Below are 18,419 nucleotides of genomic sequence, written 5' to 3' on the forward strand. Positions count from 1 at the left end.
TCGCAGGAGAAAGCCGACGAAGAAGGAGATGAGGAGAGTCTACCTCTGCCGAAGAAGAGGTTGAGGAAGCTCAACAATCTAGAAGACGAAGAAACATTGGATATGTTCCACCCAGAGGACATCCGTAATCCAAAATCTTTGGAATGGGTGCCATCCCAGAGGGTCTCTAAGAACATGACCCAGAAACTGCGAAAGGCACTAGAAAAGGAAGTGAGACAAAGGAGGAGGGTGGAGTGCCCAAAGCCGGAACTGCCAGGAAATGTGGCGAGCCCCAGAGCTAGACCCGAAGATGTTAGCCTTTGTGGCCAAGTCCAACAGAGATTCCAGGAAAGGGATTGATCGCTCATGGTGAAGTTGCTAGGAAAAGGTCCTAGATCTAGCAGGCCCATTGGCGAAGATCATGGATCTGGCCGAGCAAGCGAAAGACACAGGAGAGGAAGTAGACCCAGGAGTACTGGCGAACTGGGCGCAAAGAGCTGTTTGCCTATTAGGAAACACTAACTGCGCCATCTCATCCGAGCGCAGAAGAGGACTACTACTCAAGATAGACCCTAAACTAGGGGACTTGTCATCCGACGAAACGGGCGAAGCAGCTCAGGGACTATATTCGGAGAGACCTTCGGGAAGGAAATGGGAAGGTTTGTGGGAACCTATACCTCCCTGGAGAAGCGCAGGCCTCCATAAAGAAAATCTTCCCCGGAAGAGTTTTTGGCGGGACCAGTCGGTACAGAGGCCGAGCGACCGTCGCTATCAGACCTCCAGAAGGCCTCAGTCAAACAGAGCCCATTATTGGGAGAACAAACAACCGGACACCTTTTTTCCGCCAAGAGGCTGTTTTCCTAGAGGAAGACGAGGCAGAGGTCAGGGAAGAGGACAGAACTATCCCCACAGGTGAGAGTTTTCGCGTATCCACCAGTAGGGGGGAGGACAGTGAGATTCTGGGAAAGTTGGCACGCACTTTCCAGCAACGCTTGGGTTTTGCAGACAGCCAAAGGCTTGTGCATAGAGTTTACAGAGACCCCAAACCAATCCCAACCCAAGCCCCCCACCCACTATTCTCAGCGCAAGCGGAGGACTCATTGTACGCAGAGCTGCGGTGTCTAGCGGAGAAGCGAGCAATAGAACCTTGCAAGGTAAATCCGAGATTTATAAGCAGTATGTTCCTAGTTCACAGGAAGGACAAAGTGAGGCCAGTGATAAATTTGAAGGATATGAACAGCTGTGTCGTCTACCACCATTTCAAAATCGATGGGACTCATTAACTCAGAGATACGCTCAGACATGGCAACTGGCTATCAAGAATAGATCTGAAGAATGCCTACCTGACGATACCAGTGCAAGAGGATTACCGTCCCTTTCTGGCATCCGACTGGGACGGGCAATTATGGCAATTTGCGATGATGCTGTTTGGGCTAGCATCGGCGCCATGGGCGTTCACAAAACTCATGAAGCCCGTAGCCGCAGCGATCAGTGAGAAAGGGATAAGAATAATAATTTATTTAGATGACATTCTGCTGATGGCGAGCAGCAGAGACACGCTTCAGTACCAGACAGACTGGGTGGCAAGCCTCTTAGCCTCTCTCGGATTCATAGCGAATCGAGAGAAGTCGGAGATGAGACCAGCAAAGAGGATAGAATTCCTGGGGTTCGTCAGAGACACCAGGACGGCTACCTTGGAGCTACCGAACAGGAAGATATGGGATATAAAAAGAGAGAGAAGAAGCTGTCTCAGCAAACAAGTTATCTCGCCTCAGACAATAGCGCGAGTAGCAGGCTTACTAGCAGCGTCAATCCAAGCGATATTCCCAGGGACCCTGCATTACCAAGCTCGCTGCGGGTAACTGCAGACAGGGGGCAAGTGGATCTCGGAAGAACTCGAGCTACACATCAACTGTCTAGAGCTGTTAGCCTGATCATTTGCGATCAAGGCTTTCACGAAAGGCCAGGTGAATTCATATATCCTGCTGAAAATGGACAACATATCAACAGTCAGGTACATCAATCATTTAGGAGGGACGAAGTCCAGATTATTAGCGGAAATAGCCAAGGACTTCTGGCATTCCTGCCTGCAGTCAGGGGCTTCAGTAGTGGCGGAATATCTTCCAGGCTCGCTGAATGTGGTAGCGGACTGGAACTCCAGACACTTAGCAGAATCCAGCGATGGATGCTGGACAGAGAGATATTTCGGCAAATAGAAGGGATCTGGGGACCAGCACACATATATCTGTTTGCGTCCAGATTGAATGCGCAGAAGAAAACCTTTTTCGGCTGGAGGCTAGACCCAGCAGCAGGATCGGTAGATGCCTTTTTGCAAGACTGGAGAAGAGAAATGTACTACGCATTTCCACCTTTCATGATGTTGAGCTGAGTGCTGATGAAGATGTGCAGAGAAGCAGCGACTCCGAAAGTAGTAGCCCCAATATGAAAATCGCAAGTATGGTTTCCGGCACTCATGGAGCTAGTGACAGGTTACCCAAGAATTCTAACGCCAGGAGAGAATCTTCTCATGCACCCAGCTGGGTCGTTTCCCCCTCTGAGAATGAGGGAGATTCTCCCGCTGATGGCATGCAGGATAGCAGGAGACACTGGAACCTCCTGGGAATTTCGGCACAGGCTGCAAGCCTCATCGCAGAGTCGTGGGCTCCATCGACTAGAAGGAGCTACAACGCAGCTTGGAACAGATGTTCACAATGGTGCAAAAGGAGAAGTGTTCATCCCATTTCAGCCCCTTTAGTGAAGATTCTAAACTTTTTAGCAGAACTTGTGCAGGATGGGAAGGCCGAAAGAATGATAGGAGTGTACAGATCTGCAACATCAGCGGGGCACACACCTATAGAGGGGAAAAGGGGTACCAGTAGGAGAGAATTTAGCAGTTATTCAGCTGCTGAAAGGAATAAGATTTAGAAAACCGCCACAAACAAAGTGCGATTCTTTATGGGACGTGGCAGTTGTGCTAAAGTTGCTAGTGGAATGGCCCAGTAACAAGTATATGTCTTTAGAACAACTGTCAGGAAAGTTGGCAATGCTGCTATGCATGCTATCATGTAGGAGAGTAGCAGACGTCAGAGTGGTAGATGTGGATAGGAAGATATATGGACCAGAAGGTGTGACATTTACTCTGGTCAAGAGAATGAAGACAGACTCTTCCACGATAACTTATCCATATATGCAGGACCATCTAAAATGGTGCGTAGCAGCATGCATAAAGGAATATGAGAGTAGAGCAGTGGAGATGAGATGATGGGGACAACCCAATTGCTTATAGCGCGTAGGAAGCCATACAAGGGTGTGACAACAGCCACCATAGCAAGATGGGTCAGAGAGATTATGGGCCTAGCAGGAATAGATATGACTAAATTTGGAGCGCATTCTCTTAGGGGCGCAATGGCTTCAAAGGCGCTAGTACAAGGCGCAACTTTGTAAGATATTCTGAAAGCAGCCGATTGGGCTAGTGATAAAACCTTTAGAACCTTTTACTTTAAACCTGTTCACACAGTAGCGGATTCAGTAGTAAGAAGCTTTGAACAAGCATAATGCTTGCCTCCGTCTTGACATAGAATGAAGATTCCCCCTGCTAATAGCACAGGGAGCTCTTGATTCTATTAAAGACAAGGAAGCGAGCATTACTTTCCCACCCTAGATACACAGGAGAGCTAATGTTGAAAAATGACGTATATCAATGGATTTACATTAATTCCTTCCTAGAATAGGTTGTGTATCCGCCTCCCTAACATGTACTGTTGTTTCTGTCATTAGGAGATGATCAAAAGAACAGCTGGGAGTGCTCTGGAAGCAAGCGGCCATGATGAGCAACACCGCAAGTTGGAATGCGGGAGATCAGCTGTCTGGAATAACCACTGCACACCCGCCAATTTTCCCACACCACCGATCTTGTAATGGGGCCTTAATTAGTCTGTACAAGTGTGTGTACTTTAAAAGCACCAAGTCACACGATAAAGCAACCTGAAAGATATAGAAGTCATAATTGAAACATATGTTCATAAAGCAAGTATTCATCACTTTGTCAGTTAAAAAGAAAGGGATCGAACCAGTTCCACAATCTGGTGGAGTGGCATGCAGGTCATGCACAGATCTCAACAACCTGCTGGCCTTTCTAAGTGTGATTCTCTGTCTCATTTACCCTATTTTCCTTACCCATCACCCTTCAGTGTCCTTCCCTTGACCACATTCTTGATACCCTCATTACTTAAAATTAATCTTCAGACCTCTGTTCCCATTTTAACCTATCCTTTAACCCTCAACTCAGTCGCCCTCCCTAACCTTGCATACACCCTTTCCCTTGCTGTCATTGCTCAGTCATCAATTCCTTGCCAATCACCCCCTTTAATTGCTCATCTCACCAAGCCCATTACTTGCCCCTAATCACATTCCATTACCCTGACACACATGCAGACAGTAGGCCACCATGATTTGCCAGTCAGCCTCTGACAGACATGACAAGAAGCTGTGGTTGGGATCTTGCTGATAATTGTGGCTTTTGGGTCTGCACTTGGACAACATAGAGCTAGGGGACTTGCCTTTTATTGTGCCCCTAAATTGCACATTCTTGGAAAATCGGCTGCATATTTCAATTCATGGAGGCAGCGTGAACTGCAAGGAGAATCCGCCTGAGATGTAGTGATGGAGGGGGCGCATGAGCATCCTACTATATGTATGCATGCTTTCAAGTAAGGTGGAGTGTGTGTGTGTGCATGTGTGTGTATGTGGTGTGCATGTGTTTTTCAGTTTCTGTGATGGGTGATATGTTTGAGTATATTTGTGACTTTGTAAAGTATAGGTGGAAGGATGTATCTGTGTTCATGTGACTTTGTATCTATTTATCTGAATCTGTTGATTTCCATGTAATCCTTTTGTTGGTCCCATAGGATAAGAGTGTTTTGGCTAAGACAATGAAAAATGATAACAGAAAATTAGGGGGTCATTCAGTGCTGGGTTGTAACGGTTAAATTGGGAGTATTTTGCAAACGTAGCCAATTTCACCATCCACCCAATTCAGGTCTTGATCAAATTCCATCTGCAGTATTCCATGGTAATACCCGCAGTGGTATTTTAGGCAAACATTGTGATGAAAATCCCCCTATTTTTTCCTCCACCTCAGGGGCGTTGCTAGGGGTGGCTAAGGGGGCTATAGCCCCTGATCTTTTGGTTGTAGCCCCGGATAGAATCTCTGGAGCTACAGCCAAAAGACTAGCTAGCCCCCAGTCCCAACAGTTCCGACATCAGCGTAGCCCTGGGTCTTTTCCAGACCTAGCAACTCCCCAGCTCCACCTTATGGGTGGAGGTAAAACATTCAAATTGGCCCCACATCTTGTAAAACCTATTTTTACTGTCCAGGAGGGAAACTTTGCTTCAATGGAGTGAAAGACGTTTTTTAAAGGGCCATGTTAAGGGGGTGAAAAAGTGGGCCTCTCTGATTGCCCTCCTCTTACCGCTTTACCCATTTAATGCATAAACAGGTCAGACCGGACCCTTTTGTGCATACACAATTTTCAGTAGTACTTGGGAGCCACTACTGCTGGAAGAAATGTTTAAAAAACCTTTTTATGTTACCACCGGCTGAGGTGGTATTTGTGAAATAGATATGTAGGTATTCCAGAAACACCATTCTGCTGGTGGTTAACTTTGAACAGGGTGGATTTTCAGAAATACCACTGGCAGAGGTGGCAACTTTCTCCAGAGGTATTTGATTAAAAAAGTCTATTCTACTCTGAATGACCAGAGCCCCGTTAGTTTGCAATCTACTAATAAATAAATCCTGAACCTTAGCTTCTTCTATGTTTGTTTTTCAACTGCCTCCACATAGTAACATCCATGGGTGCTATCCATGGTGCAATTGAACACTTTTTGTAATGAAATCATTAATGATCAAGAAATTAGCCAGAGCAAAGGGGAAGCATTCTTACATAAATGAACCTGAGGACAAACTCTAATAAGGTATGGTAACTTGCTTCCTTGAAGTCATGATAAATTGCTGTGGATTGGACCAATGGTGTACGGTGCAGAGAGGTGCCAACATTACCATCCACGGTCACATAATCTGTCACATAAATGTGTTCATTGCCCCTGGCCAGTATGACCATGCCCCTGCAGCCTAGAATCTACTCCCTCTCACTCTCTCTCTGTGGAGGCCCATGTGTGGGGAGCAACCCTGATAGGGTGACCAACTTTTCAAATAAAGAACGGGGACAGGCCACTGACATAGAAGTAAGACTACAGTGTTATTGGCGATAAACACAAAAGAAGGACTAACACACAAACAGGAAGCAGATTAAACTGTAGTCCTCCTTCTACAACAGTGGCCTTTCTCGGTGCATGTTGGAGGCACTGAACGCTGATTGGATGACCAACGATCTGGAGGAAGGCAGGAAGGAATGGGAAGGTGGTGAAAAGCGATAAGGTAGATCGGTTGCCAGGCCAATAATGGATTTTGCATTCGTGTTTGGCAAAAAAACAGGTCTCCACCCGACCCTCAAATCCTGGGATGGAGTTTTTAAATTGAAATAAGCCTCGGGACACTTGGACGGAGGTGCAAATACCGGGACAGTCGTGACAAAACCGGGATGTCTTGTCACCCTAACCCTGGCACATCTATAACATTGCTAAAATCAAGGCGAGTCCCATCTACACAGAAGCTGAACACTCCCTGCTGCACTTGTTTTCCTTGCGGCAGGCTGAATTCTTAAGGATTCTGTCCTTATCAATTATTTGTTTACATTTTGCAGCTCTGGCCCAAGTGGTCATCAGCCCAGCCTGCCAGGGGGGCAATTGCCCTCTTGCCTGACTTCCCAGACTGCCCCTGGTCGGATGGAGCTACATGTGGCTGCCAGATGGTGAACTACTGTACTTTAGAGATTCTGAGGGTTCTGCCAAAAACATCTCTAGCTCGCTTGCTCCCTGTCTGTGTCCGCCATCGTCAGCATCATCATCATCCTCTTCATTTACTTCCACGGGAGTGTCCTCGTACTCCGCTGTGGGAGCCACATTTAGAGTTGGTGTGTACTTTGGGTGCATTGTACATGCAAATCATCAATTCCAACAGGATATTCTGTGCATTTCCTAATGGGGTATGTCATGCCCTTCAAGGGTAGTTGCAGGAGCAACATTGTCCCACAGAAATTGTCATATTATTGTGCGGGATTTGGGATGGATTTCTGAACTCATATTGGACTACAGTGTACAGTTCACAGCTTAGTCCATTGGCACCAATGTGGTGAAGATATGCCATGTGCGGCTCAGCATGTGCCCACGTGGACCCTTCACCGTGGCTCTCTATGTCTCAGATGCGTAGACTCTCATTTGTCTGCCTTTGTCAGGACATTGGAAGTCTCAGTTGACGTGCATGTTGCCCAGGCAGTGTGGACATGTAGTGACATTGAACATGCTGTGTGGTGGTTACCGAGCACAGTGCCTATGCATGTCATTTCTTATCAATCTGCCTGAAGCCAAATAATGTTGGCCATGATATTGATGTGTGCAAGAGCAGGAAGACCCTTTCTCCCATGTGTGTCTGCAGACATATTGCAGGATTGCTGATGGGCTATGGTTACCATCACTGCCACCCACAGGCTCGGTGGCATCAACCAGGATGTTGGTTTGGTAGAAGCGATAGAGTTGAGAGGGTTGTGAGAGAATAGCTACACACACGTTGACAGTTGGACAATGGAGGGACACTGCTGGCTGGCAGTTAATCAGGCCTCCCAATCACAGATAGGGTATTCATGTGTGAGGTAAGCGATTGCGGGTTAATCACATTAACATTCAAAGGGCAGTAGCTCAGTCACGAGTCAGGATTACTGTTAGGCGTGGCACGGGGTCTGGATGCTGTGAAAAAGTCAGTACCATAACCTTGTCAAGAGTGTATGGGGACCCCTCTCAGCTTGGATTGGAAGGCCTACTAGGGAGAAATCCAGTGCCAGCCCTACCGCTGACGGTGCAAGCAGGGCAGTTTGGAGGGCTCCAATTCCTGTCCCCTTCCCATGAGTCAACTTATATATGTGCAGTACCAAGTTGCATCACCCCATGCCTATGACCCAAAATGCTGGCAGACTTGTTTTCTTCTCATCCCAGAAACCCAACAGATCAGGGAGATGATCAACCTGAGACAGAGAACCAGCAGCACCCCATGCAGAGACCCCTGAAGGCGTTGGCGGACGAAAAAAAACACTGGAGAGACAGAGAAAGATACCCAGTTTACACATCAGCCAATATACATGAGCGCTATGCCATCACCACTGTGAAGGCGGGAGGAACAGAGAAAGGAGCGGGAGCTCCTAAGTGGAAAGCCCCAAAACTGCACACAGCACACTAGCCTCAAGACACTAAAGGGGAGTACAGGGACTGAGCGCGGTGGCTGCTCCAGTGGATGGGACTTACCTTAAGACGAACCACTCCTTTGTCCCCTAACATGGACATGAACACTGTGCAGCACACACTGTCATTCCTACAGCAAGGCAGGTACATGCAGCGAAAGGGGGCGGGACTCAAACCGTATTTTGAAACATTCTGTAATGCAAATCCCTCCTGGGTGCAGCAGACAAGGGCAGATTGCCCACAGTCAAAGGAACAATCTGGAGATAGGGAGGGGCTTAAAGGAAGGAACAGGAAACTGGACGTTGTGGGCTGTTCGAGCGAAGCCTGAGGAGATGGAGGTGGCCGATCAAAAGACCAACAGGAGGAAGGATGGTGGAGTGGATGGTGGAGGCTATTTCTGGTGCAGGTGCGGCATTGGTTAAGTGAGTGCAAGTGGTACTGCGCTGTGAATGTGCATGAAAAAGTGGGAAGTGTGTTTATTAGAGGACGTGTAGGGAGTGAATGTGAAGTGACTGTGAGCGAAAGGAGGGTGTTTGAGTAGAAAGTGAAGTGGAGAGGTAGTAGTGGTGTGGAGGAGGGAGTAGCAGTGCCATGGAGTAAATAGTAACATTGTAGTAAATAGTAACATAGTACCAGAGAGGAGACTGAATCGGGCAGAGTGCCTGGAAGGTACAGTCAAATACCCCTTTCAGATTTCTAACCACTGGATAGAGTAGGAAGTCCATGAGGGAGTTTATAGAGAGAAGGCATTCAGCCTTTAGGTTCTCATTTATAACAGTAAAACCTTAGACAGTAGGTTGGAATATGTGGTATATGCAAACATTGGGAGATGGGATGCCTGGAGGATTGGTAGAGTAAGATAGAGAGAGAGAACCAGAGAGATAGAGAGAGAGAGTGAGAGAGAGAAAGAGAGAGAGAGAGAGAGAGAGAGCCGCCCCCCCCCCTAGGCCCCAACAGATCAAATAAAAACCCTACCCCCTTTCTGAGAGTTGGGAGTATTTTTGGAGCCATCTGTGACATCATGGTATATCCCTTGCAACGATACATATTTGTCATTTTAGCATGTGTAATGGACAAACATTGTTTGATGTGGTATAGTTCTTTTGTGCACCTGAAGTTTGTACTACGTGGCATTTTGTGTTGTATAACGATCAACTTACCACCAAACTCATAATGAGGCCTAATGCTTCCTACTTACCAGGCTCTTTCAGGCCTCAACCAGGAGCTAGAAAGGTCCCATTTCCAAACAATTTGGATCCCTGCTAAGAAGGACGGTGCCAGTGGGTGCAGAACACCAGTCAGTGGAACCTCCAGGTCAACGAACACCGATCCCATTAGGAGAGGGCCCACTGCACCATGACTGCTTACCTCAAGTTCAGTGTCTGGGGAATGTTTGTATCAAAGCTAGTCACTCGAAACCATTCATACCTCTTTTTGCACCTTATCAACGGATCTAATATTTAAGTAAATGTTACACCTGCTCCAGAAATCTATGTGTCCCATGGAGATCACAGATGTTCAACCAGCACGGGCTGGCTAGTTTGGATGTGGTCAATGGCATCCTTTGCATTGAGCTGGGTAATACTAGTATTAAATATTTAAGTGCCAAGAGACAATTCAGCTTGCAGGCAGTGTCAAGGATGGAATCATGGCACGGGTGCACACCACCATTCACTGCTGGGTATAGCAACCAGTTTCTGTTGTCTTTATAGGTACCACAAAGTTTTAATTAGCTGGAACAATTGCCCAAGAACCTCGGAGCGTAATATAAGTGTACACAAATCGCATAATTAATAACACAAGATCAACAAACCAACATAACATTTTACAATATGAGAAGTGCAAGTTAAACAAATGTTCTTGTTTTGCCTCCGGCCTAATTCCGCAGACAAGGCCTGGTTCCCAGTGTTCCTGGGAGGTAATTGCAGCAACATTGGGGGCCTGCCAGAGAGGGCTTCAGTGCTCCTGCTTTTCTCGCCTTTCTCGTCGGCAGCATGGCGACGCTCCGCTTTCCGTAGGGCACACGCCGCATTGCCAATTAGGATCGTGACACAAGAGGTAAATTAACCCTTGGTGGGGAGAAAGATCCAGTGGACAGCGGAAGTTGACTAAGGCGCTGCATCCCGGGAAACAGGGACAGTTTCCTAGTCGTCAGGAGAGCATGGAAGCCCCGGTGGGGACACCCAGCCAAAATGCTCAGCCACATTTCTTTTCATAACGCCCCGTTTTCCCGTCTCTGACATTCATTTTAACCACCCCTTTGACCCAAAGCCAAGTAGTTGGTAAAACGATTACACCAATGTTATGCTTGAGCATGGAGATTCGTGCCACCAAGATCCCTTCTTTTTTCATCTGAAAATTTCAACTTGGGATAAGGTATAGATGGTTGATTCTATGATTACTTTTATCAACAAAAGTAAAACTACATCATACATGCAGGAACACATGCATCTTAATGCAATATAACATAATCCTGAAAGCCAGAACTGGGTGATTATTTCATACCTTACATGAGATAGACAGACATCTCTATACTGCCCTATAGTCTTCACACCACAGAAATGCATTGCGTGAATCAAATGTGCAAACGCACGTGTTTTTAACACATTGTTTACGTGCCAAAAAATGAACCACATCACAGACTGGTGTGATGAATCCTACAGATCCCTCACTGAAACCCTCCCTACAGTATCCTCCCGGGTGGCCAGAGAAAGGCAGACGCTTCCTGATCCTGACCTTGGGGGTGGTGTACTGCGGGAGGATCACCCAGAAGAATAAAAGGGACAGGGGTGCGAGGGATACCTCTGGGATCAGACACAGTATTTAACCTTTTTTCGAGGGGAGATCCAACCATTACCACAATACATGATGGCTTGTTGCCATCATTATTCTAGTGTCACCCCTAATTCCCCAAAACCTAATAAGAGTAAGTGGTATAATAAGGGAAGCCTTAAAAGTAAAGAGCTATGTTCCTCTTCTCAAACCTGCACTATCATTTCCTCTGATAACAACCCTTTGTTGAGTATGTTGAAAGTGGAAATCATATTCACAATATAGAAAAACTAAGGAAAACAAGCTCTTTCACTCGGGACTTCCAGTCCCATAATTCCCTCAGTTCTTAGACGAGGAAGAGGGATACACAGAAATCAAGATGTAGACGTGGACAGCTAATTGTCAGGAATGACCCAGACCTGAGGGAGAGTGGGAGGCATAAAAGTCCCCCTCAGGTGCAGGTAGTAGAAACAGAGAAGAAGCAGAAGTAGTTGCAGTTTGAGAAGAAGTAAAAGCGCGGGCCGTGTATGCTGCAGGAAAGAGGAGTAGAGAAGCTGGAAAACGCAAGGACTGTTGTGAGTTCTGAGAGGGTCGGTGCATCTATCATCCTAAACTGAAGAGGTTGCAGAGCGGGAAGCATGTGTAATAAACGCTTGCCCCGGAAGGCTACGTCGTGCAGAGCCGTTGCAACAGAAGGCAGGTGTAGTGCAAGCAGTTGAGAGGTCTCAGGTGGCAGGGATGCACCTGAGACTCTCGGAAGTCCAGACGACTCCAAACCGACGTGGCTGAGGAGGCGGTGACCGAAAGGAGAAGGTACGCCTAGTCGGAGGGAGTCACAAGTGCAGTAGTCCTGCGAACGCGGAGGGGAGCACCAGGAAGCGACTTACCTATTGAGTCTTAGCCACACAAGTCAATCCGGGGTGCTCCGGTACAGGCCGCGAGTTCAGAGCAGACAGGATCACTGGTGAGCGAGTAACATACAGACTAAACAATGCTATCAATACCGAAGGAGAAGAAAGTGAAGCTCATAAGCATTACAAATACCAAACAGTTACAAAGTAACAAAGGCCAGCTAATAACGCTTGCAAATACTGAACCCTTGCACCTTTAAACAGGTGAATGAATCAATCTTACAAATACCAAACTATTGCAAACTTGCCTAACAGGCTGACATTGAACCACACAACGTCCAGGAATGAAAGTGGGAGTTTGGGAAAATATCCAGAAACTGCCGGGGAGGCCGGATTAGAAACCCAGTTATACTACCATCACCCAAGCCAAGAGACCTTGAGAATATGGCATCATCAGCCCAATAAAGGTTGCTAAACAGAAGAGGGGAATAGTGAAAAGCGCCAAATTTGCAAAGGTTGTCATTCAGGTTCGGGGATATCCACCATTGTCGTTGGTGTAGATTCACATTGCTACCGCCAAGATAGAATTAGGAAAGGACTTGAACATTATTTTTGGGATAAATTGTCAGGATTGCCTGTTCGAGATTGCCCTCGTAGTGTAGCCGAAGAATTCTGCCCTACAATGTAACCTTGTGTGTGAATACAATGAAACCAACACTAGGGATCGATTGTTTGGAAGAATGGACCCAAAACGCGTGGCAGGAGACTTCCTAAACTGGAAAGGAAAAGAGTGGTTAACAACAACCTCTATTCTTTCTTTGGCAAAATATAAAAAACAGATAAGTGTACTACCTTAATGTAGATACTCAAAAGACCCCAAGGTAATAAAGCTTGAAAACCGTATCACATAATGGAAGCCCTGGAAGATATGTTTTCTAAGTACAAGAAAAACAACAGAAAGAATTCTGAGTACTCACAAGTGACCAAGTCGTGAAGGAAAAGCAAGAGAAATAGGACAGACACTTCTTACCATGGAATGGTCAGGGGATCACCAGAGGCAGGACAAGTGCTCCAAGTAAGACTGTAAGGTACGGCAGGTATAGGACTATTCCCGACGGCACGCGATGCCTAGGGAGAGGAAGTCCAACAATCACACCTGACGAAATGAGGACACTCCTCCCTTTTTTCCCCAGGGTACAATGGCAGTTTCTAGTCCGCACCGAAAAAAGGTGAGGAGGGTGGTACCCACAGTCTTATGCAGGGGAGCACCTGCGATTTAATGGGATTTCAGTAGTCTGAGGAATTCCGGGTCAGCAGCAAGCGAGGAAGAACAGTCACCAAATCGTGAGTCGAAGGTTATCCAAAAGGAGGTCCGAGTCGGCAACGTGCTGGGAAGGAACAATACCCAATTCGGGAGAAACAGCAATCCAATAGGCAGTCCGGGTTGGCAACGTGCATGAAAGAGACAGCATTCAAATCGGGAGGCGAAGGCAATCCACTAGGCAGTCCGCGTCAGCAACAGGGATAATCTGAGGGAGTCAAGGGGGTAATTCTGAAGCGGGAGGAAGCACACAGTAGCGAAAGCAAGTTACAAGAGGGAGGAAAGGGGAATGGTGAGTACGGGAATACAGAAGGTGTAAGTCTCTTAATAGACTCTTACACGGTCAATAACCAGAAGGTAAGCAACTTGACAGCAAGAAAGTAGCATAGTTCGTAACTAATCAGAAGCAATGAGTGTCGGGAGAAGAGCGGTTTTATGATGTTACGGTCACATGATCCTAACGTGTGTCTGACGTCGTAAGTCTCAGCGTCTCGCACTCAATTTCCATGGCAACCTCCACCGGGAAGAGAAAGAAGTATACTTTTATATTAGTCGGGTTCTGCAAAGTGTTACTGCTCTCCTAAGAGGGGGTTTATACGTTGGTGCCTGTGAGTGAGTGTGTGAATTTCGCACTTTGGAACGTCTATACTGTTTCTGACAATACAGAGATGGACTCGACCCCCCTTGTTTCCTGACATAAATGCAGTAGGGATGTGAATGTTCTATCCCTTGAAAGCTGTTAACCTGCTTATGTTGAAGAAGGTTATTTATAGTGTTTGTAATCTGCTGAGAAAGTTACCCTGTAAGCAATCATCTGTTTTGGTAGATGGGCAGGCGAGTAGACCCGTAGGCCAAGAGGTAATTTCACTGAAGAGACCTGATAAAAGGTTATGCCAGGTAGTAGAAGGAGCATGTGCAAAAGAGGGGTACTATTGGAAAGCAGTGCATATTCTTGAAGCAAGCCATTCTGATCAGACTATTTGTTGTTGTGAAACCTGAAGGAAGCCATTCTGATCAAGAGGTTTGTTGTTGTCAAACTTGAAGCAATCTATTCTGACCACACCATTTGGTTTTGCCCAATACGTGAAGAAGTTCTCCTTCCGGGAGTTGTGAGAGCTTGTGACTTTTTACTTTCCAGATATTTTAGGGGAGTTTTTATTCCAGGAGGATGAGAGCTTTTGACTTTGGCCAGTTACCTAAACGAAACAACTGAACTTTGTGTTAAAGCAGGATTTCCTTGGTTTTCCTTTGGACTGTGAAAAACATCCTTGTTTGGATCTGGGGGAGTTTGCCTAATCTATGACAAGAGACATTGATTACTCTGTGAATCATTGCATATGTTGTCTGCATTTGTGGAACTGAGTTGCCATGTTATACTTTTTTGTATTAATTGTTGTATTAGTGTGAGGGGTAGAGATCCCTAGGTTAGAGTCAACCCTACAGATAAGGGGTGTATCGGCCACTTTTACGTCCTAAAAATTGGCAAATACCCCCCACAAATTAAAATAGGCATTAAAAATACTCCCAACAAAAATAGGAAAAAGACATGTTGAATCTTGTGCCCCTGATTTATTTGCTCCCAGCTACATAGATATGTTTGGACCAGTAGTGCACGTAGTACCACAGGAAGCCAAACTTTTTTAACAGCCTGATTGGAGGAAGTAAACTTGTATCTTTTAATGTGCATGAAATAAATATTACAAAAACATTTCCGTTTTTCAGTTAAAACATATTTTTACTCGCTGATAAAATACTCTCCTTGGAAATTGGACTTACATGTTTCCTCCCTAAAAAATCATTTTACTCCCAACTTTAAAAAATAGGGAGTAACATACTCTCACTTCCAAATCTTATCTTACTCACTGCTTAGAGTGTTCCCTTTTAGTTTACTATGGGCAGGGGAATCCACATTAGGATAGAGATAGTGAGGTGTTTATTTAACTTGGTTTGTTTAATAAAATGGCAACAGTTAAAAATCCTTTACAAGTTGTCCGCCTCACATTTCTGGCCCCTCACACTGTTCAGCACTGTTAAGTAAAAGATAACAGGTTTCTGTGGTGCTGGTGGTTACTATGGAGCTTGCACAGAGGAAGGGGCTTTGGAATGTTAATAGACTCTTCCCAATGAACTGTGACTTGAGAGAGAAAGAGGCTATTCTGATAGCGATGACAACCCAAGAATGTACATCGCATCCCCAAGCATAATAAATAAAAGAGACAAGACACAGTTGTGATGGGAGATTTCAAAGGCCACAGGTTTTATTAAATTCAGTGAGATTTAGTTTGCAGGCGATCTATAAAAAATAAGCACTGACACTTTAATTACTTCCGGGTAAGAGGTTTCACTTCTGAGCATATTTGTTCCTGGCCAGGGGTCACTTCTGGATAGATTACTTCCTCAGCATTGTTCTTTTAATGTCCTGCCCTGTCCCGTTCACCAGTCAGTGCTTTTGATTGGCCTCTCTTCTACGTATGGAGTGCAGTCACTATGTTCCTGAGGCCAGCCGTCGTGAGTGCATGTGAGTGCAGTACCCTCTTACCTTGTTAGCTTCGCTGCTATTGTATTCTTCAGATCACCCTGTAAATCTGTCAAGGCTCTTAGGAAGCTAACTAATGACTAAGGGCTCCCCAACCTGTGCTAAAATTCCCCCACCAGTGTCCATGTCACTGCTATGGATCCCAATATGATGAGAAGAAAAACAGGCTACCACCCTTATTAGAGAGGAACCCTATCCAGCATGAACGTATTGTGCCTGACAAAACCAAGACCTCCAGAGTCGCTGTTAGTCAATATTTAGGAGAGCTCAAGGGCTCTATGTGATCTTGCTCCCCTCTGAATGATCCAGGGTATGATCTAAGTCCATATTATCCATATTATTTGTGCCTTCTCCATAGAGCTATTACCCCATTTGATTGATTTTAATTGATCGAATGGTAGATCTGGCTGAATTTGGCTGGTACCATTCGATCGATTAAAATCGATCAAATTGGGTAATCAATAGCGAACATGGGGCGCAGGGTTTGCGGGGGTGTCTCCCACTCATCATGTTTGGTATTGATGGCCTTGGGCGGCAGAAGGGGTGTCCCACGCTTCCTGAGGATTGGAGGAGTGGGACGGAAAAAGAAAGAGAAAAGGGGACCCTGCAGCACTGGATCCAACCCGCGTTAGAGGGACGGAACTGACGCCACAGGGTCAGTAGAGGCAGCAGACTTAAAAAAGGTAAGTGGGGAGGGTCTATTGGAGAGGCGAAGGGGGGATATATTTGCGGGGTTTGGCCACTGCAAAATTGGTTTTGTCGTAAAATTGACTACGGTCAATTCCGTCGCAAACAATTCTGCCATGGCCAAATCACGTAGATCCTCCATAGGGCCACCTTTGAAGTATCCTTGATCTTCAAGAGAGGGAGAGACTTGCTGATACTATGTTAAGCCCAATACATCACAATTCCTTGAGGGCAGTATAATATGGCAGCCTTCTTAGACTTCACTGACCGCAATATCATAGCTGGTGTTACCTGGGGTAAAACTCAAGTTGCAGCAACTAGCCAGGTATGAAAAGTCATTTGCCCCCAAAGTTCTCCCCATATGACCGCACACCAACTCAATGTGTATTTACCAAGAGTCCATTATTAGTAGGCAACAGCTTGTGGCCAGTACAAATTGTTTATATAGTTTCAAGACCTGCTCCCATCCATGCAAGACAGACAGTCTTCCCCCAGAACCCTGCTGGGTTTGTTGTACTGTCCACGAATGCAAGCGCAACTGATAACTCATGGGTTCTTGCTTACAGAGGATAAGTAAAAGGAGTGCTTTTGACTTTCAACCATGAATCTGTGTGATCAAACTGCAGGACACTGCTACTTTATTTTTAGCACTGAAACACCACAGGAAATTATACCCATTCAAAGATCCAAGTGGAACGCTCTTGCAACCTTCTGTGCAGCTATTGTAACTTGCTAGTTCAAAGACTACATCTGGGTGGAAATAAACTCTATATCAAAATATGGCCTGCAAAAGAGGTAGATTGAGGCTGCTGCCTTTTTATAAATGTGTCTCATGGAGACCCTGCCTCTTCATCTGAGGTGCTTGGTGGGATCCCTGGACAGGGAGGAGACAGGATAAACCCAGATAACCAAAATAAAGAGGGGACCATCCTCTGGGGGTCACCACTAAGGTGCCCATCCCCCTGGTGTTCCCCTTGCAGCTGAACAAGGATGTTTACACTCTCCATGTCACTCTTGTGTCAGTCGCAGCCTGGTAATAAAAGATTGACAAATGTGATAATTAAAGGAAACGGAGATCGGGCTAATGACTTGCCACTGACGCCCTACTACTACCATGATATTCTGCCAAAGCCCTTTATAAGTGCTGGCATGCATCAAAGGAAAAAGGCAAACCTTAATTAGGAAACCACTGAGGCAGACCATGGCGATTCGCACTGTAAACAACATCCTTTTCCACGTTTTCATGGCCGTGGATGCATACTGCAAAATATACCACCACGGGGCTGAAGTATTATATTTTATCGAGGAGAAAGAGAGAGGCAGAACCTGACACATGTAAAGCATTCTGGGAAAATGAGACGCACCATGAAGTGTCTGAAAACCAACAGGATGGACATTAGCACCCTTCTACAAAGTTGCTCAATCTGCCAATCAAGCTGCTTGGATATGCGTGATTCACTGATACACCGCCTGCGTTCAGAGCTGCCTGGCAGTCCCCTCACCACTGCTGCACTGACTACAACTTTGCCCCCAGTCAACTCGCGCTCAAGGTTCCTTGTCCACTCAACCTGTTTCAAACCCCACCCGAAAATCCCTGTAATTAACTGATCCTCATTTTCATGTGCATTTTTAAGGTTGTCAGAGAAGACGCTGTTGTCTGAGATTTTTCTTTTCATGGAAGGATTCTTTAAAAAAAAAAAAAAGCATTTGAATGCATGGGTGCCAACGACCCGGTTACTTACTGGTAATCTTCATTACTCCTACCCTTCCTCGTCACAATACTTACTCGCTAGCCCGACTGTGGCGTTGCCCGCAGTGACGGGCTTACGCGGCGGCGTGACGTAGCACGCCGCCGCCTAATGTATAAATAAAGGGGCGTTCCCGGCCGCGAGCAGAGCGACCGGGAAGCCCGAACCGAAAG

This window comes from Ambystoma mexicanum, chromosome 1q (genome assembly GCF_040938575.1).
Source record: "Ambystoma mexicanum isolate Mex_15411 chromosome 1q, UKY_AmexF1_1, whole genome shotgun sequence".
Classification (NCBI taxonomy): Eukaryota; Metazoa; Chordata; class Amphibia; order Caudata; family Ambystomatidae; genus Ambystoma; species Ambystoma mexicanum.